The sequence below is a fragment of the Salmo salar genome, chromosome ssa04, assembly GCF_905237065.1.
Source record: "Salmo salar chromosome ssa04, Ssal_v3.1, whole genome shotgun sequence".
In the NCBI taxonomy this organism is placed as follows: Eukaryota; Metazoa; Chordata; class Actinopteri; order Salmoniformes; family Salmonidae; genus Salmo; species Salmo salar.
Genome location: NC_059445.1, coordinates 46941639 through 46969185, shown reverse-complemented (window position 1 = coordinate 46969185; position 27547 = coordinate 46941639). Strand labels below are relative to the sequence as shown.

The 27547-nt window shown below is 39.2% G+C and overlaps 1 pseudogene; it reads right to left on the bottom strand.

The window, feature by feature from the left end:
* The window catches only part of LOC106603278 (peroxisomal sarcosine oxidase-like), a 46674-nt pseudogene that overhangs the window by 6234 nt on the left and 12893 nt on the right, over positions 1 to 27547 (bottom strand).

The following is a 27547-nucleotide window of genomic DNA, read 5'->3' as shown; positions in this document are numbered from 1 at the left end:
ACACTCAAACCCTACAAATAGCGTCCTCTGTGTATTCATTCCTCACAATAGGGATCTGATTACAGTGTGAAGGAATGCTGCTTTCAGCCTATCCCCTCTACAGGACAGCAGTCATTTTGTCCAAGGAAATGGCACTCTAATAGTTGCTGCATTATTCAGTGTTAGTAGGTGATACTTTCCGTATCCAGGCAGTGTTCCTCACCTTCATCAGGCCTGTGTACTCATTGGAGGGGAGGCCATAGAAGTGGTACTGCGATCCCTCCACTCCCAACTGGACAAAGCAAGGGAAGCGGCTGCTGATGTTATATGTGCCCGGAACCTTCTCCTTCCAGTAGCACACATTGATCTTCACCACCTGGCAACGGCAGCACAGCACATAAGGGCAGACACATTTAACAGACTTTCCTCAAAGGGAACGCACCACTCCCTCCCTGTACAGCTTACCCTGGAGTTACCTGTGCTGTAGTTAGCTGGTGTTTCTATGTTTTGAGGGTGAAATTTCAACCAAAGGATTATGTCATCACGCTAACCAATTTTCAACATAGACAAACCTTGTATAAAATATGTTGAATTTCTACCTTCGAAACAACATCAGATCTTCTACGTTATATCCACTATCAGAAACTATAGGCTGGGCAGCACCTCCTACTGGAGAATTGATCTATTTACAGTTATCCATTTGGTCTCCCATGCAGGGTTTTAACCAAGCCCAGCTTTGATATTTGTCACTGACTGCTACGAATGTGCTATCGTGAGAATGATTATTGAGAAATTATCATTAACTAAAGAGATTCACTGTTGAGATTCACTGTATCGAAGTCCTTTGAAAGGGTAGGTTTAAGAAAGCAAATGAAATGTAACCATACTTTATAAGTCATATACAGTATCATCCATATTTAGGTATATGTACAGTACCACTTGCAAAGTCATCAACAGCTATTGTTTTATATTCAATACAGGGTTCAACAAAAAATAGACAATACATACTGTACTGTATATGCCCACGGTTTCAAACTTTGGTTGATTTCAAATTTAATCTTCAATTTAATAATTTATATGTAAGATTCACACCTCCATCTCAAACAAAAATCTAAGTTAATGAATATGACTAAATCACATCAAACTTGAATAAAAGTGCATTTAATGTTTGATGTGATTTAGTCCTATTTGTTAACTTAGAATTTTGGTTGAGATAGAGACGTGAATCCAACATATCAAATATAAATTAGACAAACTGGAATTAAATCCAGACTAAGTCAGTGGCCCTAAAGATACATCTCCTTCAAATGTTGATATTTTGGTTGCATTGACAACCCAACAAAATTCAGGATTACTTTTGCAATACAGTAAAAAGCCTAAAGTTAAATCTATCTTTCAAACAAATGGAACTATTTATTCAACCTTAAAATGAGTAAACATCTATGGCCACATTGTGACTATAAATGTAATCTTATGTAATCATAGGAAGCACGCATGTTCAAGATAGCATGCAAAGGTCACAGGTCTGTGGAGATCTTCCCAGTATTGCTATAATAATTTGCGCAGAATCTCAAACAGCATTGACCACTTTTAATGTAATCTCAACTGCAATCCAGGTGATTTGGTTGTGCTATTAGATAAAGCACAGTGATAACACGTTATATTTAAATACAAAATATCTGACATTGTATTCCCATTTGAACTTTCTTGTGCTTTTAAATGGTTGAAAGCAAAGTGATAACCAAAACGTATTGGAAAACAATAACCAAAACAATTGGAATTGATCACCATCTCAACCAAATATTTCCCAAATGTCCATGTTGAAATTACCTTGTGTGCCCAGTGGGTTGTATTACATCGTTTCCTGTAGTTACATTCATGTAGTCAACCTCTCTGTATGTTCAAGCCCTTGTGTCTCGTATTGTCTTGTTTTCCCTAGATGAAGGGTCTGTTCTCCTGCAGTCAGACCTGAGAGATGTGATTATAAATCATCCCAGTTACAGAATTATAGAAAGTGTTTTCAATCATGACCCTGCTGAGAGTAAGGGAGGACAAGTAGAGTTATTTATTCTGGAGACGGACCGGCTGTGTCCCGCAGAGCCTGTTACCGCCCTGTGTCTGACCCTGCAGTGTCTGTCAGAGACACAGACCGCTATAATTCACCGATTATGGCCTCAGGAGGGTGATTTATTTATTTATGATAAAAAAACGGAAATATGCTCTCACGCACTTCCAGGAAAAGTAGAGGTTACAATTGAAACAGAATCGTGCTCTTCTTACCTGGCAGAAGTCCTTAGAGTTGTGTGGTCCACACACAGTGGAATGTTTAAATACAGGAACACGCTTACGTACTGTTCAATTGTCCCCATGTCAGCTTGGTGTGTCAGTGAATGGCAAAATGGGTGAATGAAATGTCAGCCGTTATATACAATACATGAACAGAAATATGTGGACACCTGCTCATCGAACATTCCAAAATTCATAACAAAATCATGGGCATTAATATGGAGTTGGTCCCCCTTTGCTGCTATAACTGGGAAGGTTTTCCACTAGATGTTGGAACATTGCTGTGGGGCGATTAGGCCTGGCTCGCAGTCGGCGATCCAATTCATCCCAAAGGTGTTTGATGGGGTTGAAGTCAGGGCTCTGTGCAGGCCAATCAAGTTCTTCCACACCAATCTTGACAAACCATTTCTGTATGGACATCACTTTGTGCATGTGGGCATTGTCATGCTCAAACAGGAAAGGGCCTTCCCCAAACTGTTGCCACAAAGTTGGAAGCACAGACTCATCTAGAATGTCAATGTATGCTGTAGCATTAAGATTTCCTTTCACTGGAACTAAGGGGCCTAGCCCGAACCATGAAAAACAGCCCCAGACCATTATTCCTCCTCCACCAAACTTTACAGTTGGCACTATGCATTGGGGCAGGTAGCGTTCTCCTGGTATCTGCCAAACCCCTACCACTCTGCAACTAAGCCATTGTTGCTTCTAGATGTTGCCACTACACAATAACAGCACTTACAGTGGACCCGGGAAGCTCAAGCAGCGCAGAAATTTGACAAACTGACATGTTGGGAAGGTGGCATCCTATGATGGTGCCACGTTGAAAGTCACTGAGCTCTTTAGTCAGGCCATTCTACTGGCAATGTTTTTCAATGGAGATCGAATGGCTGTCTGCTAGACTTTATAAACTTGTCAACAATGGGTGTGGTTGAAATAGCCGATTCCACTATTTTGAATGGGTGTCCATACACTTTTGTATATATAGTGTATGTACTGTATATATAGTGTACATACTGTATGCACTGTATATATAGTGTATGCACTGTATGTACTGTATATATAGTGTATGTACTGTATATATAGTGTATGTACTGTATATATAGTGTATGTACTGTATATATAGTGTACGTACTGTATGCACTGATTATATAGTGTATGTACTGTATAGCTAGTGTATGTACTGTATAGATAGTGTATGTACTGTATGTATAGTGTATGTACTTTATAAATAGTGTATGTATTGTATGTACTGTATATATATAGTGTATATGCTGTATGTACTATATATATACTGTATTTACTGTATATATAGTGTATATTACATTTACATTACATTTAAGTCATTTAGCAGCGACTTACAAATTGGTGCATTCACCTTAGGATATCCAGTGGAACAACCACTTTACAATAGTGCATCTAAATCTTTTAAGGGGGGGGGGATTACTTTATCCTATCCTAGGTATTCCTTAAAGAGGTGGGGTTTCAGGTGTCTCCGGAAGGTGGTGATTGACTCCGCTGTCCTGGCGTCGTGAGGGAGCTTGTTCCACCATTGGGGTGCCAGAGCAGCGAACAGTTTTGACTGGGCTGAGCGGGAACTGTGCTTCCTCAGAGGTAGGGGGGCCAGCAGGCCAGAGGTGGATGAACGCAGTGCCCTTGTTTGGGTGTAGGGCCTGATCAGAGCCTGAAGGTATGGAGGTGCCGTTCCCTTCACAGCTCCGTAGGCAATCACCATGGTCTTGTAGAGGATGCGAGCTTCAACTGGAAGCCAGTGGAGAGAGCGGAGGAGCGGGGTGACGTGAGAGAACTTGGGAAGGTTGAACACCAGACGGGCTGCGGCGTTCTGGATGAGTTGTAGGGGTTTAATGGCACAGGCAGGGAGCCCAGCCAACAGCGAGTTGCAGTAATCCAGACGGGAGATGACAAGTGCCTGGATTAGGACCTGCGCCGCTTCCTGTGTGAGGCAGGGTCGTACTCTGCGAATGTTGTAGAGCATGAACCTACAGGATCGGGTCACCGCCTTGATGTTAGTGGAGAACGACAGGGTGTTGTCCAGGATCACGCCAAGGTTCTTAGCACTCTGGGAGGAGGACCCAAGGGAGTTGTCAACCGTGATGGCGAGATCATGGAACGGGCAGTCCTTCCCCGGGAGGAAGAGCAGCTCCGTCTTGCCGAGGTTCAGCTTGAGGTGGTGATCCGTCATCCACACTGATATGTCTGACATGCAGAGATGCGATTCGCCGCCTGGTTATCAGGAGGGGGAAAGGAGAAGATTAATTGTGTGTCGTCTGCATAGCAATGATAGGAGAGACCATGTGAGGATATGACAGAGCCAAGTGACTTGGTGTATAGCGAGAATAGGAGAGGGCCTGGAACAGAGCCCTGGGGGACACCAGTGATGAGAGCGCATGGTGCGGAGACAGATTCTCGCCACGCCATCTGGTAGGAGCGACCTGTCAGGTAGGACGCAATCCAAGCGTGGGCCGCGCCGGAGATGCCCAACCCGGAGAGGGTGGAGAGGAGGATCTGATGGTTCACAGTATCAAAGGCAGCAGTAGGTCTAGAAGGATGAGAGCAGAGGAGAGAGAGTTAGCTTTAGCAGTGCGGAGAGCCTCCGTGACACAGAGAAGAGCAGTCTCAGTTGAATGCCCAGTCTTGAAACCTGACTGATTAGGATCAAGAAGGTCATTCTGAGAGAGATAGCAGGAGAGCTGGCCAAGGACGGCACGTTCAAGAGTTTTGGAGAGAAAAGAAAGAAGGGATACTGGTCTGTAGTTGTTGACATCGGAGGGATCGAGTGTAGGTTTTTTCAGAAGGGGTGCAACTCTCGCTCTCTTGAAGATGGAAGGGACGTAGCCAGCGGTCAAGGATGAGTTGATGAGCGAGGTGAGGTAGGGGAGAAGGTCTACGGAAATGGTCTGGAGAAGAGAGGAGGGGATAGGGTCAAGTGGGCAGGTTGTTGGGCGGCCGGCCATCACAAGACGCGAGATTTCATCTGGAGAGAGAGGGGAGAAAGAGGTCAAAGCACAGGGTAGGGCAGTGTGAGCAGGACCAGCGGTGTCGTTTGACTTAGCAAACGAGGATCGGATATCGTCAACCTTCTTTTCAAAATGGTTGACGAAGTCATCCGCAGAGAGGGAGGAGGGGGGGGGGAGGAGGATTCAGGAGGGAGGAGAAGGTAGCAAAGAGCTTCCTAGGGTTAGAGGCAGATGCTTGGAATTTAGAGTGGTAGAAAGTGGCTTTAGCAGCAGAGACAGAAGAGGAGAATGTAGAGAGGAGGGAGTGAAAGGATGCCAGGTCCGCAGGGGAGGCGAGTTTTCCTCCATTTCCGCTCGGCTGCCCGGAGCCCTGTTCTGTGAGCTCGTAGTGAGTCGTCGAGCCACGGAGCAGGAGGGGAGGACCGAGCCGGCCTGGAGGATAGGGGACAGAGAAAATCAAAGGATGCAGAAAGGGAGGAGAGGAGGGTTGAGGAGGCAGAATCAGGAGATAGGTTGGAGAAGGTTTGAGCAGAGGGAAGAGATGATAGGATGGAAGAGGAGAGAGTAGCGGGAGAGAGAGAGCGAAGGTTGGGACGGCACAATACCATCCGAGTAGGGGCAGAGTGAGAAGTGTTGGATGAGAGCAAGAGGGAAAAGGATACAAGGTAGTGGTCGGAGATTTGGAGGGGAGTTGCAATGAGATTAGTGGAAGAACAGCATCTAGTAAAGATGAGGTCAAGCGTATTGCCTGCCTTGTGAGTAGGGGGGGAAGGTGAGAGGGTGAGGTCAAAAGAGGAGAGGAGTGGAAAGAAGGAGGCAGAGAGGAATGAGTCAAAGGTAGACGTGGGGAGGTTAAAGTCACCCAGAACTGTGAGAGGTGAGCCATCTTCAGGAAAGGAACTTATCAAGGCGTCAAGCTCATTGATGAACTCTCCAAGGGAACCTGGAGGGCGATAAATGATAAGGATGTTAAGCTTGAAAGGGCTGGTAACTGTGACAGCATGGAATTCAAATGAGGAGATAGACAGATGGGTCAGGGGAGAAAGAGAGAATGTCCACTTGGGAGAGATGAGGATTCCAGTGCCACCACCCCGCTGGCTCGATGCTCTAGGGGTATGCGAGAACACGTGGGCAGACGAAGAGAGAGCAGTAGGAGTAGCAGTGTTATCTGTGGTAATCCATGTTTCCGTCAGCGCCAGGAAGTCTAGGGACTGGAGGGTAGAGATGAACTCAGCCTTGTTGGCTGCAGACCGGCAGTTCCAGAGGCTGCCGGAGACCTGGAACTCCACGTGGGTCGTGCGCGCTGGGACCACCAGGTTAGAGTGGCAGCGGCCACGTGGTGTGAAGCGTTTGTATGGCCTGTGCAGAGGGGAGAGAACAGGGATAGACAGACACATAGTTGACAAGCTACAGAAGTGTTGTTACTTGTATTATTGTCTCTTGTGTCTTTAGAGAACTGTTTCACTTTGATATCCTTTTTCTTCTGTCCTGATTTTCTCTTTCTTTTCTTCTGTTAACTAGATATTCTTTGTTGTTCTTCGTTAGCTAGCTAGCTTCTTCCAAAAGAGTCCCTAGCAACTGCTTAGCAACTGGTAAACAATTCAGCTAGCTAAGATAACTACAATTTTATGAAAAATAGTTATTTTTCAAAAGCCTATCTTCTTTGTTTGTTGCTTGTTTTTTCTCCTCTTCAGTCTTGCAGTTTTCTTTTGCTTTTTCCGATGTACTTCAATATTTGTAGGAGCTCATTTTTCAGCTGCTGCTGCTCAAATTGGAGTTCCGTATATACTGTATGTACTGTATATATAGTATATGTACTGTATGTACTGTATACACAGTGTATGTACTGTATATGTACTCTATGTACTGTATGTGTAGCGTATGTATTGTGTATATATAGTGTATGTACTGTATATCTAGTGTTTGAACTGTATATATAGTGTATGAACTGTATGCATTGTATATATAGTGTATGTACTGCATGAACTGTACATATCGTGCATGCACTGTGTATATATAGTGTATGTCCTGTAAGTACTGCATGTGTAGTATGTACAGTGTATGTACTGTATATGTAGCGTATATATAGTGTATGTACTGTATATATAGTGTTTGAACTGTATATATAGTCTATGAACTGTATGTGCTGTATATATAGTGTATGTACTGTACATACTGTATATATAGCGTACATACTGTTCACTGTATAAATAGTGTATGCACTGTGTGTACTGAATATATAGTGTATGCACTGTGTATATATAGTGTATGTACTGCATGTGTAGTGTATGTACTGTATGTATAGTGTATGTACTGTATATAGAGTGTACATACTGTTTGTACAGTATGTACTCTATATATAGTGTATGTACTGTTTGTGCTGTATATATAGTGTATGTGCTGTATGTACTGTATATGTACTTCATGTGCTGTATATATAGTGTATATACTGTATATATGGTGTATGTGCTGTATATATAGTGTATGTACTGTATATTTAGTGTATGTGCTGTATGTACTGTGTATATAGTGTATGTACTGTATATGTACTTAATGTACTGTATATATAGTGTATATACTGTATATATGGTGTATGTACTGTATATGTAGTGTATGTACTGTATATCGTGTATATAGTGTATGTACTGTATATCATGTATATATAGTGTATGTACTGTATGTAATGTATATATAGTGTATGTACTGTATATTTAGTGTATGTACTGTGTGTTTAGTATATGTACAGTATAGATAGTGTATGTACTCTATGTACTGTATATGTACTGTATCTATAGGGTATGTACTGTATATACTGTATATATAGTGTATGTACTGTATTTACAGTGTATGTACTGTATATACAGTGCGTGTGCTGTATGTACTGTGAATAGTGTATGTACTGTATGTATAGCGTATGTACTGTATGTGCTGTATATATAGTGTACGTACTGTATGTACTGTATATGTAATGTACTGTATATATAATGCACATACTGTGTGTTTAGTGTATGTACTGTATAGGTAGTGTATTTACTGTATGTACTGTATGTATAGTATATGTACTGTATGTGTAGTGTATGTACTGTATGTACTGTGTGTATAGTGTATGTACTGTATATGTACCATATGTATTGTATAGATAGTGTATGTACTGTATGTATAGTGTATGTACTGTATGTGCTGTATATATGGTGTATGTACTGTATATATAGTGTATGTAATGTGTATATAGTGTAGGTACTGTTTGTACTGTATAGGTAGTGTATGTACTGTATGTCCCTTATATATAGTGTATGTCGGAAGTTTATATACACCATAGCCAAATACCTTTAAACTCATTTTTTTTCTCACAATTCCTGACATTTAATCCTAGTAACAATTGTCTGTCTTAGCTCAGTTAGGATCACCACTTTATTTTAAGAATGTGAAATGTCAGAATAATAGTAGAGAGAATGATTTATTTCAGCTTTAATTTCTTTCATCACATTCCCAGTCGATCAGAAGTTTACATACACTCAATTAGTATTTGGTAGGATTGCTGTTAAATTGCTTAACTTGGGTCAAATGTTTTGGGTAGCCTTCCACAAGCTTCCCACAATAACTTAGGTGAATTTTGGCCCATTCCTCCTGACAGAGCTGGAGTCAGGTTTGTTGGCCTCCTTGCTCGCACATGCTTTTTCAGTTCAGCCCACAAACGTTCTATAGGATTGAGGTCAGGGCTTTGTGATGGCCACTCCAATACCTTGACTTTGTTGTCCTTAAGCCATTTTGCCACAACTTCGGAAGTATTCTTGGGGTCATTGTCCATTTGGAAGACCCATTTGCGACCAAGCTTTAACTTCCTGACTGATGTCTTGAGATGTTGCTTCAATATATCCACATACTTTTCCATCCTCATGATGGCATCCATTTTGTGAAGTGCACCAGTCCCTCCTGCAGCAAAGCACGCCCACAACATGATGCTGCCACCCCCGTGCTTCACGGTTGGGATGGTGTTCTTCGGCTTGCAAGCCTCCCCCTTTTTCCTCCAAACATAACAATGGTCAATATGGCCAAACAGTTCTATTTTTCTTTCATCAGTCCAGAGGACATTTCTCCATAAAGTACGATCTTTGTCCCCACCGTAGTCTGGCTTTTTTATGACGGTTTTGGAGCAGTGGCTTCTTCCTTGCTGAGCAGCCTTTCAGGTTATGTCGATTTAGGACCCGTTTTACTGTTGATATAGATAATTTTGTACCTGTTTCCTCCAGCATCTTCACAAGGTCCATTGCTGTTGTTCTGGGATTGATTTGCACTTTTCGCACCAAAGTACATTCATTTCTAGGAGACAGAATGCGTCTCCTTCCTGAGCGGTATGACAGCTGTACAGATGAACGTGGTACCTTCAGGCGTTTGGAAATTGCTCCCAAGGATGAACCAGACTTGTGGAGGTCTACATTTTTTTTCTTTTGAGGTCTTGGCTGATTTATTTTGATTTCCCCATGATGTTGAGCAAAGAGGCACTGAGTTTGAAGGTAGGCCTTGAAATACATCCACAGGTACACCTCCAATTGACTCAAATGATGTCTATTAGCCTATCAGAAGCTTCTAAAGCCATGACATCATTTTCTGGATTTTTCCAAACTGTTTAAAGGCACAGTCAACTTAGTGATTATTAACTTCTGACCCACTGGAATTGTGATACAGTGAATTATAAGTGAAATAATCTGTATGTAAACAATTGTTGGAAATATTACTTGTGTCATGCACAAAGTAGATGTCCTAACCGATTTGCCAAAACTATAGTTTGTTAACAAGAAATTTGTGGAGTGGTTGAAAAACAAGTTTTAATGACTCCAACCTAAGTGTATGTAAACTTCCAACTTCAACTGTATATAGTGTATCTACTGTATGTATAGTGTATGTACTGTATGTATAGTGTATGTACTGTATGTACAGTCGTGGCCAAAAGTTTTGAGAATGACAAATATTAATTTTCACAAAGTCTGCTGCCTCAGTTTGTATGATGGCAATTTGCATATACTCCAGAATGTTATGAAGAGTGATCAGATGAATTGCAATTAATTGCAAAGTCCCTCTTTGCCATGCAAATGAACTGAATCCCCCCCCAAAAATGTTCACCGCATTTCAGCCCTGCCACAAAAGTACCAGTTGACATCATGTCAGTGATTCTCTCGTTAACACAGGTGTGAGTGTTGGCGAGGACAAGGCTGGAGATCACTCTGTCATGCTGATTGAGTTCGAATAACAGACTGGAAAATTCAAAAGGAGGGTGGTGCTTGGAGTCAATGCTCTTCCTCTGTCAATCATGGTTATCTGCAAGGAAACACATGCCGTCATCATTGCTTTGCACAAAAAGGGCTTCACATGCAAGGATTTTGCTGCCAGTAAGATTGCACCTATATCAACCATTTATCGGATAATCAAGAACTTCAATTAGAGCGGTTCAATTGTTGTGACGAAGGCTTCAGGGCACCCAAGAAAGTCCAGCAAGCGCCAGGACCGTCTCCTAAAGTTGATTCAGCTGCGGGATCGGGGCACCACCAGTACAGAGCTTGCTCAGGAATGGCAGCAGGCAGGTGTGAGTGCATCTGCACGCACAGTGAGGTGAAGACTTTTGGAGGATGGCCTGGTGTCAAGAAGGGCAGCAAAGAAGCCACTTCTCTCCAGGAAAAACATCAGGGACAGACTGATATTCTGCAAAAGGTACAGGGATTGGACTGCTGAGGACTGGGGTAAAGTCATTTTCTCTGATGAATCTCCTTTCCGATTGTTTGGGGCATCCGGAAAAAAGCTTGTCCGGAGAAGACAAGGTGAGCGCTACCATCAGTCCTGTGTCATGCCAACAGTAAAGCATCCTGAGACCATTCATGTGTGGGGTTGCTTCTCAGCCAAGGGAGTCACTCACTCACAATTTTGCCTAAGAACACAGCCATGAATAAAGAATGGTATCAACACATCCTCCGAGAGCAACTTCTCCCAACCATCCAGGAACAGTTTGGTGACGAACAATGCCTTTTCCAGCATGATGGAGCACCTTGCCATAAGACAAAAGTGATAACTAAGTGGTAACAAAACATCGATATTTTGGGTCCATGGCCAGGAAACTCCCCAGACCTTAATCCCATTGAGAACTTGTGGTCAATCCTCAAGAGGCGGGTGGACAAACAAAAACCCACAAATTCGGACAAACTCCAAGCATTGATTATGCAAGAATGGGCTGCCATCAGTCTGGATGTGGCCCAGAAGTTAATTGACAGCATGCCAGGGCGGATTGCAGAGGTCTTGAAAAAGAAGGGTCAACACTGAAAATATTGACTCTTTTCATCAATTTCATGTAATTGTCAATAAAAGCCTTATGAAATGCTTGTAATTATACTTCAGTATTCAATAGTAACATCTGACAAAAATATCTAAAGACACTGAAGCAGCAAACTTTGTGGAAATTAATATTTGTGTCATTCTCAAAACCTTTGGCCATGACTGTAGTGTATGTACTGTATTTATTGTGTATGTACTGTATGCAAGTGGAAGTTAAAGGCCAATCTGTATTCGGTATTGTTGGAGAGAGATGGGAGCAGATGTCATCACAGGGGGCTCAGCTGCATAGCTGAATGCGTGTTTGTAAGAGAGGTGAAGCTAGCAGGTACAGCTGCAGGAAGTCCTAGGTCTTTGTGTCGTATGTATTTATGTTTGTCGTCGTACTTGTTACATGTTTGTATAACATAAACTGTGTGTCTGCGTTTGTGCCTGCATGCGTGTGTGTGCCAGTGGTGATTTTAGCATGTACATCTTGGTGGGGCAAACTCCCCAATATTTTTTTTAGAAGCACGCCAGCAAAGCCACTACAAAACACAACACTAAACAATACATTAATTGCACTATAACGGTGACAAACGGTGCTCACAAACTGTCAGGGCCTACATAAAGCTGTCCCAACAGCAGCGCTTTCCTTTCAGCACAATGGAGTGAAACCCTACCACTGCTACACTTGGCTATCACTGTATGTACTGTATATAAAGTGTATATACTATATTTACTCTATATATAGGGTATATACTGCATTACTGTATATATATAGTGTATTTACTGTTTATATGGTGTATGTGCTGTATATATAATATATATAATGTATATATAGTGTATGTACTGTATGTTCTGTATACATATTGTATGAACTGCATATATCGTGTATGTACTGTATATATAGTGTATGTACTGTATGTACTGTATGTACTGCATGTATAGTGTATGTACTGTATGTACTGTATATATAGCGTATATACTGTATACACAGTGTATGTACTGTATGCACTGTATATATAGTGTATGTACTGTATGCACTGCATATATAGTGTATATACTGCATATATAAAGTGCATGTACTGTATGTACTGTATATGTAGTGTATGTACTGTATATCTAGTGTAGGAACTGTATGTACTGTATATATACTGTATGCACTCTATATACTGTATATATAGTGCATGTACTGCATTTACTGTATATATAGTGTATGTACAGTATTCATAGTGTATGAACTGTTTGTACTGTATATATAGTGTATGTACTGTATATACTGTATATATAGTGTATGCCCTGTGTATATATATTGTATGCACTGTATATATAGTGTATGAACTGTTTGTACTGTATGTACTGTATATATAGTGTATGTACTGTATGAACTGTATATATAGTGTATGTACTGTGCATATATAGTCTATATACTGTATGTGTAGTCTATGTACTGTATGTATAGTGTATGTACTGCATGTACTGTATGAGCTGTATATATAGTGTATGTACTGTGTATATATAGTGTATGTCCTTATGTACTGTATGTATAGAGTATGTACTGCATGTACTGTATATTTAGTGTACTGTACTGTGTATATAGCATTTGTACTTTATTTAAGGTGTATTTTTCATGTATATGTAGTGTATGTACTGTTTGTACTGTTTATATAGTGTATGTACTATATATATATATATTGTGTATTTACTGTATTTATAGTGTATGTACTGTATAAATAGCGTATGTACTGTATGTACTGTATATATAGTATATATGCTGTATGTACTGTATATATAGTGTATATACAGTTTACTGCATATATAGTGTATATACTTCATGTACAGTATATATAGTGTGTGTACTATATGTATTGTATGTACTATATACATATTGTATGTACTGTATATATAGTGTATGTACTGTATGACTGTATATACACTGTATGCATAGTGTATATACTGTATATATAGTGTATGTACTGTATATCTAGTGTATGTACTGTATGTACTGTATATATAGTGTATGTATTGTGTATATAGTGTATGTACTGTATTTATAGTGAATGTACTGTATGTAATGTATATATAGTGTATGTACTGTATATATAGAGTATGTACTGTAAATATAGTGTATGTACTGTATATATAGTGCACATACTGTTTGTTTAGTGTACGTACTGTATATAGTGTATGTACTGTATTTACTGTATATATAGTTTATGTACTGTATGTACTGTATATGTACTTTATGTACTCTATATATACTGTATGTACTGTATGTGTACTGTATATATTGTGTATGTAGTGTATGTACTGTATATTTAGTGTATTTACTGTATATATCGTCTATATACTTCATGTACTGTATATATAGTGTATGTACTATATGTATTGTATGTACTATTTACATATTGTATGTACAGCATATATAGTGTATGCACTGTATGTTCTGTATATACTGTATATACAGTGTATATAGTGTGTATATAGTTTATGTACTGTATGTACTGTATACATAGTGTATGTACTGTGTGTATATGGTATGTACTGTATATATAGTGAATGTACTGTATGTACTGTGCTTATAGTGTTTGTACTGTATATACTGTATATATAGTGTATGTACTGTATATACTGTATATTGTGTATGTACTGTGTATATATAGTGTAAGTACTCTATATACTGTATATATAGTATGTGCTGTATTTACTGTATATGTCTATATGCTGTGTATATATAGTGTATGTACTGTATGTATAGTGAATGTACTGTATGTACTGTCTACATAGTGTATGTACTGTATATACAGTTTATGTACTGTAAATATGGTGTATGCACTGTATATATAGTGTATGTACTGTATATATAGTTTATGTACTGTATGTACTGTATTTATATTATTTGTACTTTATGTGCTGTATATATAGTGTATGTGCTGTATGTATAGAGTTTGTTCTGTATGTATAGTATATGTACTGTATATACTGTATATATAGTGTATGTACTGTATTTATAGAGTATGTAGTGTATGTACTGTATGTTAGTGGAAGTTAAAGGCCAATCTGTATTCCGTTATTGTTGGAGAGAGATGGGAGCAGATGTCATCACAGGGGGCTCAGCTACATAGCTGAATGCGTGTTTGTAAGAGAGGTGAAGCTAGCAGGTACAGCTGCAGGAAGTCCTAGGTCTTTGTGTCGTATGTATTTATGTTTGTCGTCGTACTTGTTACATGTTTGTATAACATAAACTGTGTGTCTGCGTTTGTGCCTGCATGCGTGTGTGTGACAGTGGTGATTTTAGCATGTACATCTTGGTGGAGCAAACTCCCCAATATTTTTTGGGGACGCACGCCAGCAAAGCCACTACAAAACACAACACTAAACAATACATTAATTGCACTATAAGGTGACAAACGGTGCTCACAAACTGTCAGGGCCTACATAAAGCTGTCCCAACAGCAGCGCTCCTTTCAGCACAATGGAGTGAAACCCTACCACTGCTACACTTGGCTATCACTGTATGTACTGTATATAAAGTGTATATACTATATTTACTCTATATATAGGGTATATACTGCATTACTGTATATATATAGTGTATTTACTGTTTATATGGTGTATGTGCTGTATATATAATATATATAATGTATATATAGTGCTATGTACTGTATGTTCTGTATACATATTGTATGAACTGCATATATCGTGTATGTACTGTATATATAGTGTATGTACTGTATGTAGTGTATGTACTGCATGTATAGTGTATGTACTGTATGTACTGTATATATAGCGTATATACGTGTATACACAGTGTATGTACTGTATGCACTGTATATATAGTGTATGTACTGTATGCACTGCATATATAGTGTATATACTGCATATATAAAGTGCATGTACTGTATGTACTGTATATGTAGTGTATGTACTGTATATCTAGTGTAGGAACTGTATGTACTGTATATATACTGTATGCACTCTATATACTGTATATATAGTGCATGTACTGCATTTACTGTATATATAGTGTATGTACAGTATTCATAGTGTATGAACTGTTTGTACTGTATATATAGTGTATGTACTGTATATACTGTATATATAGTGTATGCCCTGTGTATATATATTGTATGCACTGTATATATAGTGTATGAACTGTTTGTACTGTATGTACTGTATATATAGTGTATGTACTGTATGAACTGTATATATAGTGTATGTACTGTGCATATATAGTCTATATACTGTATGTGTAGTCTATGTACTGTATGTATAGTGTATGTACTGCATGTACTGTATGAGCTGTATATATAGTGTATGTACTGTGTATATATAGTGTATGTCCTTATGTACTGTATGTATAGAGTATGTACTGCATGTACTGTATATTTAGTGTACTGTACTGTGTATATAGCATTTGTACTTTATTTAAGGTGTATTTTTCATGTATATGTAGTGTATGTACTGTTTGTACTGTTTATATAGTGTATGTACTATATATATATATATTGTGTATTTACTGTATTTATAGTGTATGTACTGTATAAATAGCGTATGTACTGTATGTACTGTATATATAGTATATATGCTGTATGTACTGTATATATAGTGTATATACAGTTTACTGCATATATAGTGTATATACTTCATGTACAGTATATATAGTGTGTGTACTATATGTATTGTATGTACTATATACATATTGTATGTACTGTATATATAGTGTATGTACTGTATATACACTGTATGCATAGTGTATATACTGTATATATAGTGTATGTACTGTATATCTAGTGTATGTACTGTATGTACTGTATATATAGTGTATGTATTGTGTATATAGTGTATGTACTGTATTTATAGTGAATGTACTGTATGTAATGTATATATAGTGTATGTACTGTTTATATAGAGTATGTACTGTAAATATAGTGTATGTACTGTATATATAGTGCACATACTGTTTGTTTAGTGTACGTACTGTATATAGTGTATGTACTGTATTTACTGTATATATAGTTTATGTACTGTATGTACTGTATATGTACTTTATGTACTCTATATATACTGTATGTACTGTATGTGTACTGTATATATTGTGTATGTAGTGTATGTACTGTATATTTAGTGTATTTACTGTATATATCGTCTATATACTTCATGTACTGTATATATAGTGTATGTACTATATGTATTGTATGTACTATTTACATATTGTATGTACAGCATATATAGTGTATGCACTGTATGTTCTGTATATACTGTATATACAGTGTATATAGTGTGTATATAGTTTATGTACTGTATGTACTGTATACATAGTGTATGTACTGTGTGTATATGGTATGTACTGTATATATAATGAATGTACTGTATGTACTGTGCTTATAGTGTTTGTACTGTATATACTGTATATATAGTGTATGTACTGTATATACTGTATATTGTGTATGTACTGTGTATATATAGTGTAAGTACTCTATACACTGTATATATAGTATGTGCTGTATTTACTGTATATGTCTATATGCTGTGTATATATAGTGTATGTACTGTATGTATAGTGAATGTACTGTATGTACTGTCTACATAGTGTATGTACTGTATATACAGTTTATGTACTGTAAATATGGTGTATGCACTGTATATATAGTGTATGTACTGTATATATAGTTTATGTACTGTATGTACTGTATTTATATTATTTGTACTTTATGTGCTGTATATATAGTGTATGTGCTGTATGTATAGAGTTTGTTCTGTATGTATAGTATATGTACTGTATATACTGTATATATAGTGTATGTACTGTATTTATAGAGTATGTAGTGTATGTACTATATGTTAGTGGAAGTTAAAGGCCAATCTGTATTCGTTATTGTTGGAGAGAGATGGGAGCAGATGTCATCACAGGGGGCTCAGCTACATAGCTGAATGCGTGTTTGTAAGAGAGGTGAAGCTAGCAGGTACAGCTGCAGGAAGTCCTAGGTCTTTGTGTCGTATGTATTCATGTTTGTCATCGTAGTTGCTACATGTTTGTATAACATTAACTGTGTGTCTGCGTGTGTGCCTGCATCCGTGTGTGTGACAGTGGTGATTTTAGCATGTAAATCTTGGTGGAGCAAACTCCCCAATTTTTTGGGGGACTCATGCCAGCAAAGCCACTACACAACACAACACTAAACAATACATTAATTGCACTATAAGGGTGACAAACGGTGCCCAGAAACTGTCAGGGCCTACATAAAGCTGTCCCAACAGCAGAACGTTCCTTTCAGTACCATGGAGTGAATCCTTACCACTGCTACACTTGGCTATCAGCGGAGCCTTAATTGTCTGACATCGAAAGAGTTAATTCAGCCTCATTTACAGCCTTTTTAAAAACCATAGCTGATATGGCTGACTTGCTTAAACAAATGTGGTTTTTACTAACTCTTTGTATATTTGTGTAAGTCAATAAGAACCGCATTCTCCTTCAATAATAACAAACGCCAACATAAGTTTTGACTTTTGAACCATACACAAACATATTACACTCATGTTCAGTAAGTTCATAAAATGTATTCTTATATCATTAACACTTAGCTCTAAGAATAAGCACGTGCAAGCAAATGAGCTGCGACGAGGTAGGCCTAATGGACACAGACAGAAATTCAGATACTGTAGATGTTAGTACAGATAAATTCAGCAAGATTTTGAGGCCTTAAATTCACCAAAGAGAGTGAGAGAGAGAGAGAGAGAGAGAGAGAGAGACACTCAGTTCGCCTACAGTACCATTTGAAGTATTTTGCTAGGCCTATGTACTCTAAAAAGAAAGGAAAAATACATTTGTGAGGATCCAGATTTAAATACAATATACCGACACACAGACAGCGCATTGCACAAACAAAACAACCCTCTCTATATCAACAGGAATTACATTGGTCTATTACTGAATTATTTTGTTGAAAACAAATATTTGAATGGGAAGAGACTGTTACTGGCGAACAGACTCAACAACATAATATTGTATCTCCTTCTCACATGAGCTAATTATAATACACAAAGGAAGGAAAACAATGAAATCATTCCAACATTGCCTACAATTATGAATAAGATACAGTATTAATGAGATATAAGCAATAGGCCTATAACAATGAGATATATAAACAATGGCATAAGGGAACAATGAGCCGATATGAGGAAATCCGTAATTTCGATTAAGACTAATGAGCGAGCTAAAATGGACGTAGTCAATAGAACTGTTTGTTCAGCACCTAAATGTACAGCAACAGAATTCATAACATTGGCCGTTCTTACAGTATTCTCCCTGTACACCAAGTCAGAATCATAGGATAAATAAAGGGGGCATATAAGCAGACAAAGAAAAGCTCTTACAATATTTGATGGTGACATTTCTCTAAAACAAGCTTTAGGCTACATGTGCACCACCAAGTCAGAAAAGAAGGCTAAGTGCTGAGGGGGGAATTATTTAGGGTGAGGCACATGGGCAATTTTGTCATCAAAGTCTGGTATTCTCCGGATTTATGGTGCTTTCAAGACAAATGGGAACTCTGGGGGGGACCCAGTTCCGAGTTTCAAATAGTTTTGAATGCGGCAGAAGTCATGCTGGATTACATTGTTTGTAAATGTATATATGACAAGAATTAAAGACAAAATAACATGCAAAACAGGCAAAAGATATATATTTATATATATTTTTTGATAAACAGTTTTTGCTCAGAATGATGGGTCTTCACTCGTGTGTATGCATACGTGTGTGTGCGCATGTGTGTTTGTGTGACTGCACCTGTAGTGGTATTTGGAGTCCAGTATAGGCCATCAGTGTGTTGGCCCAGGGCCCAGCTGTAATAACCAAGCTCTCTGCCCTGTAGACCTCAGTTGCTGTCGTCACGGTGACTGTAGAGCCAGGCTGGATGTCTGTAACCTGATCTCCATCCTTTATCACTCCTCCCTCACTCTGGAACACTCTCCGGGAATGCATGCGAGAGATGCAGAAATGAATGGAAAAGCCTTTCTTACTTCCCTTAACAGCCTAATGGGACTCTAGCAAAGGAGCCTGACTGAGATTCAAACCTGAGTTCCTGTGACTGTTAGTTAATCCATTATACCAAGAGGTCTGAACCTCTCCGCAAGGTCCCTAGGTGTTGTACGAAGGTTGTTTCAGGGGCCCTTATTGTACCTGTACTGCCCTGAGGGCCCGGTTTGCATACAGGACCCCAGCGGTGGTGTCTATGAGGGCCCCCTCCCCTGTCAGCAGGTTGACCCGGGGGAGCCTCTGGCTGAACTCCTCTGGTCCCAGGGTCTCTGTGGGAACCTGGCTCCTCTCCAGGATGCTCCTGAACTCCTAGAAGTCCACGTCATCCTCAGCGTCCTTCACCAGGATAGCAGTACGCCTGGGAGTTGGAAGGGAAGAAACAAATTAAGTCCTACGGGTGTGTGGATGTTTGTGTATCATCAAGAGGAAATGTTACTGTTACCAGAGGCAGTTATTTAAGCATTCTGCTTAAAGTGCCTAGTAAAAATAATGACATGGCATAAATGGAAACTGCAGTCTCCATTTGAAAAACAATATGTACATGAATAAACCATCTATAATAAGACGCTTCCTTACAAACTCAGTCTGTGTGTAACATACAGTACAATGCGGAAAGTATTCAGACCTCTTCTCTTTTTTCCACATTTTGATCTGGGGAAGGGTACATTTACATTACATTTTAGTCATTTAGCAGACGCTCTTATCCAGAGCGACTTACAGTAGTGAATGCATACATTTCATACATTTTTTTCCCCCGTACTGGCCCCCCGTGGGAATCGAACCCACAACCCTGGCGTTGCAAACACCATGCTCTACCAACTGAGCCACACGGTACCACAAAAGGTCTGCAGCATTGAAGGTTCCCAAGAACCTAGTGGCCTCCATCATTCTTAAATGGAAGAAGTTTGGAACCACCAAGACTCTTCCTAGAGCTGGCTGCCTGGCCAAACTGAGAAATCGGGGAGAGGGGCCTTGGTCAGGGAGGGGACCAAGAACCTGATGGTCACTCTCACAGAGCTCCAGAATTCCTCTGTGGAGATGGGAGAACTTCCAGAAGGACAACCACCTCTGCAGCACTCCACCAATCAGGCCTTTATGGTACAGTGGCCAGACGGAAGCCACTCCTCAGTAAAAGGCACATGACCGCAGGCTTGGAGTTTGCCAAAAGGCATCTAAAGACTATCAGACCATGAGAAACATGATTCTCTGGTCTGATGAAACCAAGATTGAACTCTTTGGCCTGAATGCCAAGCGTCACGTCTGGAGGAAAACTGTGTCATTTCTTTGTCATCATTAAAGTGGAGACTGTTATTTTATTAAATCACTTCTCTGTAATTATTATTACGTGATTAAACTAATCATGTAAATGTAATTAACTAGGAAGTCGGGGCACCAAGGAAAATCTTCAGATTACAAAGTTATAATTTTCCTAATATAACTTTTCAGATATTTTAATATCTGATCAATTAGTCTTCTAATTAATGAATTATTCTTTACCTCACGTTAGTCTCATTCCAAACGTCGTAAATTGTTGGTTATCTGCACGAACCCAGTCTTTGCTATGAATCATCCATACATCAATTGTCTTAATAATTTATTTACTAACTAACTAAATAATCACAGAAATGCATAACAAACAAAACAAACAGTAGGTATGGTTACAAGGAAATGATAGGGGATGTGCCCTACTGGGCTAAACCGGTATCGTGGCTTGTTAGACAAAGGGACTGAGAAGGGCACAAAAGACAAAAGACACTACACAGTTGATAATTATAATAATTGAAATGCTATCCCTTTGCACATGAACGCTCACTCATTCGGGAATAATTGCAATCAATATATATATTTACGCTCAGTGTGTCATCGTGATCTCTGTTGGTATCGTCCTTTTCTGTTGGAAAGTTCATCCAAGATTCTCTCTGTGTCCCTGGAGTCTTTGGTTAGAATGGATACTTCAGAGTAACATTCAGAAATATTCTTATAGAATAGGTGTTTCGGCGGATGTCGGTCTTCGCATTCAATGGTGCATAATTCCTAGCTGCAGACTAGTAATTAGTATCGAAGATTTGCTCTTATTCTGTCGGTATCGATAGTCTCAGAGTTTTACCTCTCTCGGGTATGTGCCTAGTCAACAGCCAGTGGAATCGAGTGGCGCGATATTCAAAAACCTTAAAAATGCTATAACTTCAATTTCTCAAACATATGACTATTTTACACCATTTTAAAGGCAAGACTCTCGTTAATCTAACCACATTGTCCGATTTCAAAAAGGCTTTACAACGAAAGCAAAACATTAGATTATGTCAGAAGAGTACCCAGCCAGAAATAATCACACACCCATTTTTCAAGCTAGCATATAATGTCACAAAAACCAAAACCACAGCTAAATGCAGCACTAGCCTTTGATGATCTTCATCAGATGACACTCCTCGGACATTATGTTATACAATACATGCATGTTTTGTTCAATCAAGTTCATATATATATCAAAAACCAGCTTTTTACATTAGCATGTGACGTTCAGAACTAGATAACATACCGAAAACTTCCGGTGAATTTACTAAATTACTCACAATAAACGTTCACAAAAAACATAACAATTATCTTAATAATTATAGATACAGAACTCCATTATGCAATCGCGGTGTCAGATTTTAAAATAGCTTTTCGGCAAAAGCACATTTTGCAATATTCTGAGTAGATAGCTCGCCATCACGGGCTAGCTAATTTGACACCCACCAAGTTTGGCGTTCACTAAACTCAGATTTACTATAAGAAAAATTGGATTACCTTTGCTGTTCTTCGTCAGAATGCACTCCCAGGACTTCTACTTCAACCACAAATGTTGTTTTGGTCCAAATTAATCCATAGTTATGTTCGAATAGCCGCGTTTTGTTCGTGCGTTCAGGACACTATCCGAAAGATGACTCGCGGGCGCATGTCGTGACAAAAAAATTCTAAGTATTCCATTACCGTACATCGAAGCATGTCAAACGCTGTTTAAAATCAATTTTTACGAATTTTTCTCGTAGAAAAGCGATAATATTCCGACAGGGAGATCTCTTTTTCGTCAAAGAGGAAAAGAAGAAAATGGGGTCTTCACGCGCATAAGCGCACGTGTCATTGTTCCGATTGACCACTTTCGAAATGCGATAATGTGTTTTCAGCCTGGGGCTGCGAGTCGACATTCCGTTTCCGGCGCTCTGAGAGCCTATGGACGAGCGTGAAAGTGTCACGTTAGAGCAGAGATCCTTAGTAATTGATAGAGATGGAAAAGAAGTTCAAGAAATGGTCAGACAGGCACTTCCTGTATAGAATCTTCTCAGGTTTTGGCCTGCCATATGAGTTCTGTTATACTCACAGACACCATTCAAACAGTTTTAGAAAATTTAGGGTGTTTTCTATCCAAATCAAACAATTATATGCATATTCTATTTTCTGGGCAGGAGTAATAACCAGATTAAATCGGGTACGTTTTTTTATCCGGACGTGAAAATACTGCCCCCTACCCAAGAGAGGTTAACCATGTGGTATGGTTAAGAATTCAGCAACCGAGGAATGCATGGTATCTACTCAAACCTTAGCCCTCTCGGTAATCGAGGTACGCTTGGTCTAAAGTGGGCTTCTCCAGGTGGGGGTTTTATTCGGAACTGTAGAAAGCTGTCCCATGATGCCAGATCGATGTCTGTGCTCATGGGGGCGGGCCAATGACTTTGTGAAACTTTAAACAGAAATACAATTCTCTCACATTAACAGTTTAAAATCACATTACACAATTTCACAAATAGTTTCATCTTTACTCATTCATTTTATACAATAATTATATGCAAGCCTCAGAATGGAGGCTCCTGAATAAACAGAGTTATGGTAATGTGGCTGTATTGTCTTTCCTGAGGTCACAATCATAAAACAAAATGGACCGGTCGTAGCTGGATTCTCCACCGACCGGTTACACATTCTCCAAAACATTGATATTGTTCAGTTCTCAAGTTCTGTGAGGTAGAAGTTCCTTTGTTCTACTGTGAACCCTATCTCTCTCTATACTGCATGAACGGGGAGAGTCTCCTCCAGGAATTTACGACCTGAGATAACAGAGCCTGGTTGTAGGGGGAAGAGAGAGATGGTGAGAGAGAGAGAGTTGGTGCTTGCTATATCCAAAGAGGGCCACGTCATGACACCTGGCACCATCCCTATGCTGAAGCATGGTGGTGGCAGCATCATGCTGTGGGGATGTTTTTCAGTGGCAGGGAATGGGAGACTAGTCAGGATCGAGGGAAAGATGAATGGCGCAAAGAACAAAGAGATCCTTGATGAAAACGTTCTCCAGAGCACTCAGGACCTTAGACTTGGATGAAGGTTCACTTTCCAACAGGACAATGACCCTAAGCACACAGCCAAGACAACGCAGGAGCGGCTTCGGGACAAGTCTCTGAATGTCCTTGAGTGGCTCAGCCAGAGCCCGGACTTCAACTCGATCGAACCTCTCTGGAGAGACCTGAAAATAGCGACACTCCCCATCCAACTTGAAAGAGCTTGAGAGGATCTGCAGAGAAGAATGGGAGAAACTCCCCAAATACAGGTGTGCCAAGTTTGTAGCGTCATACTCAAGAAGACTTGAGGCTGTAATCGCTGCCAACGGTGCTTCAACAAAGTACTGAGTAAAGGGTCTGAATACTAATGTAAATGTGATTTTTCAGTTGTTCATTTTTTATAAATAAGCAACAATTTTAAAAACCAGTTTTTACTTTGTCGTTACGGGGTATTGTGTGTAGATTGATGAGGGAATTAAATGATTTAATTCATTTTAGAATAAGGCTGTAATGTAACAAAATTTTGAAAAAAATCAAGGGGTCTTAATACTTTCCAAATTCACTGTATGTTACCATGAAAGTATAAAGTGAAAAATAATTTAAACATAGCCTCTAAAATAAATAATGAATAAATGATGCATTTATGAAAATAATGTGTTGATGTTTGTACTTGGCTAAGACTGTGTTAACACAGTAGGCCTTTAAAGCAGCAATCAGCAGCTGAAACAATAACAAAGCTAATTCTCCGCCCCTGTTTCGGTAAAAAGTTGAGGGATGTGGCTGGAGAAATGTAAACACTCTCAAATTCATAGACAGATGGCAGACTGTGAAGGAAAGATGGCAGACTGAATGCAAGCAATGTAGATCACCTCAAGATAAAAACGTAATATTCAATATTAGTAAGTTAGACTAAATATTAGCACTTCACAATCTTGTGGGTAATAACCTTCAATCAGGATAACAACGCAAAACAGATCATAAGACTAGAGAAATTTAGCGACAAATATTATGAAAACAAGCAACACCCAAACATGACGAAGACGGGAACCTATCTCAAAACGAAAACGTCACTGTTCTACAGACACAGACGATTCAATCTTTTCACCACCGGGAATGGTAAAGGTCGAAACCGATCTGTTAAAATCAATAAATGACAAACTGGGCATACTTAAACTAGTCAGTAAGGATAGAAAAGAGTTGAAGGCAAGCCTCAAGATGAGTGACGAAAAAGCTGCGACATTCAAGAAAGACACAAACAAGCTAAAAGGGACAGTCAATAAGATTGAAACCAAAGTTAAGAAGGAGAACATCGTTCTGAGAGAAGCCTTGCTTGACATACAGACAGGGGCGAAAATCTGATATCAACTTTGGAGGGGACAATTACATGACATTTTCTCAAGAGCAATTCCTGAGGGGGACACCAAAAGTAGTGCTGTAACACATAGCCTACATTGTAATATGGTAAATGTATATTGAGGAACCAAAGAAATAAGGTGTTTGCCGTACTCCTAACTACCGGTACCCAAAACTACACAACTAATCACAACAGCAATACCATTGCCTTTAACAAATCTTAGTTCAGTCACCAGTTTAAGTTGAGAGTGGGGGTATCCATGGCATTTTCCAATTATGTTCCTATTTTACAAGTCAAAAAAATTGAGAACCTTTCATAATGTTGCCAAACAAAGACTCAACAAACTTACCTGAGACTCCCTGTCTCTGCCAGTCTGTCCCTGCATATCTGTCCCCAACTCTGCTGTCTGTGTGCCATCTGTTGCCTGCTCTGCCTAATGACATCATTGTGAAACATTTCCATTAGAATTTCATTTCTTTCTTATAAACATTTTATCAACTAGTCTTTGAGATATTAGGCTACTAGGGTTCTTACTATGCGTTTTTGGTGTATTGAAAAATACTCTGATGTCCGTCTTTTATTTTTCTGCCATTTTTCTACCTGGCTGGCTGGCTGGCTACACACACAGTGTGTAGGTTATTTACAGTAGGAGATGGGCTTCTATCATCTTCAATCATTCTATTTGGGCTTCGATCTAAAAGGTAGCTAGCAAATGTGAAACGGATTAAAATGACAAGAGTTGACAGCTGTATGAGTTCACCATTTACACAACATATGCTGCAACCTTTTGTAATTTTAATAGTTTGTTTCATATTGGCTGGCTTCCAACAATAGCTGAATTTGCAAAGCTAGCGAGCACCAATTCAGTTTCAGTGGTGTTTGCTATAATCTCTGCTACCCGGGTTAAATAAAGGTGAAATAAAATAAATAAATAAATAAAAGTTCCCTTCTACAATGGTAGAAGAGAGTGTAGTTCTGTTCAGTTTGGATTTCAGTTTATCGCTAACCTTATCACAGGGACTTTGAAGCACTAATTTACAGTAGATACGACCTCTCTGTTACATAGCAAGCTAAGGAACTGGCAGTGGATCAAACCATTGTGAGGCAAAGGGTGGGGGGGGTCGCAATCTTTTGAAACTTAAAAACGCACTATTAAGTGTCTATAATCAGCACAATTGCTTTCATTGCTTATTATTAATATTATTTAAATTACATTGTTATGTTTCAGTGATATACTGGGGGGGACAAATCATATTTTTCCCAGGATGGGGGGGTCGTGTCCCCCCCGTCCCCCCCGGGATTTCTGCCCCTGCATACAGACTAGATCCATGAGAGAGAATCTGGTACTTACATGTATCCAAGAGAAAGAATGAGAAGTTCCTGAATCTGTAGTTAGAAGGTACCTCCTTGCAGCGCTTCAGAACCCACGTGAAGCTATCGACAAAATCCAACTTTAACGGTACATCGCTTCAGACAGAGGGCAAAGGTATGAACGCCCAGTCGTTGCCAAATTTGCTTTCTTTAAAGATAAAATAATGGTTAAAAGCCTGGGTAAAAGACTTGCTGTCACGAAAATAGGCATGAATGACCAGTTCCCGAAGGAAATTGCAGAATGAAGCAAAGTTCTGTATCCAATTTTCAAGGAAAATAGATTGAAAGGGAAACGCGTAGCTCTCGTTGTCGATAAACTGTGTATTGATAACCAATTGTTCAGAGACACAAACACTACTCCATGGCTATTCTAAAAATTAAAAAGTACTCATAGAGGAGGCAAATAATGAAACACACAATACTAGCCATGGTATGGAATGTAATAATACAAAAAAAAAATGCTTTTCTATCTTCAAATATAACTAATTGGAACACAAAAGCATTAATTCAACATTGTGGAGATAAAAACACAGCAGACAGAAGGCACAGTATGTGGGCGTGTGTGGATGTATTGAGATGGATGGTGTGGTGTGTGTTTTTTGGTGTTTGGGAAAGTGTGGCGTTAAGTGTGTGAGAAAGGAAAAGGTTGCATATCCCAGAACCAATGTATGTTTGTGAGCAGGGGTTGTGAGAGAGCTTTCAATTTTGTGCAGATGAGGGATATACATTTTATAATGAATTATACATCTTATTTATTTATTTATTGTCCTATCATGGTGGAATTGCATTTTAATATAAATTATACATCTAATTTATTTATTGTCCTATCATGGGAAACTAAATTTGTAAAATAAATTATACATCTAATACATTTATTTATGGTCCTATATTGATGGAATGGTCCACAACCCTATACCCTAGACACCCACCTGAA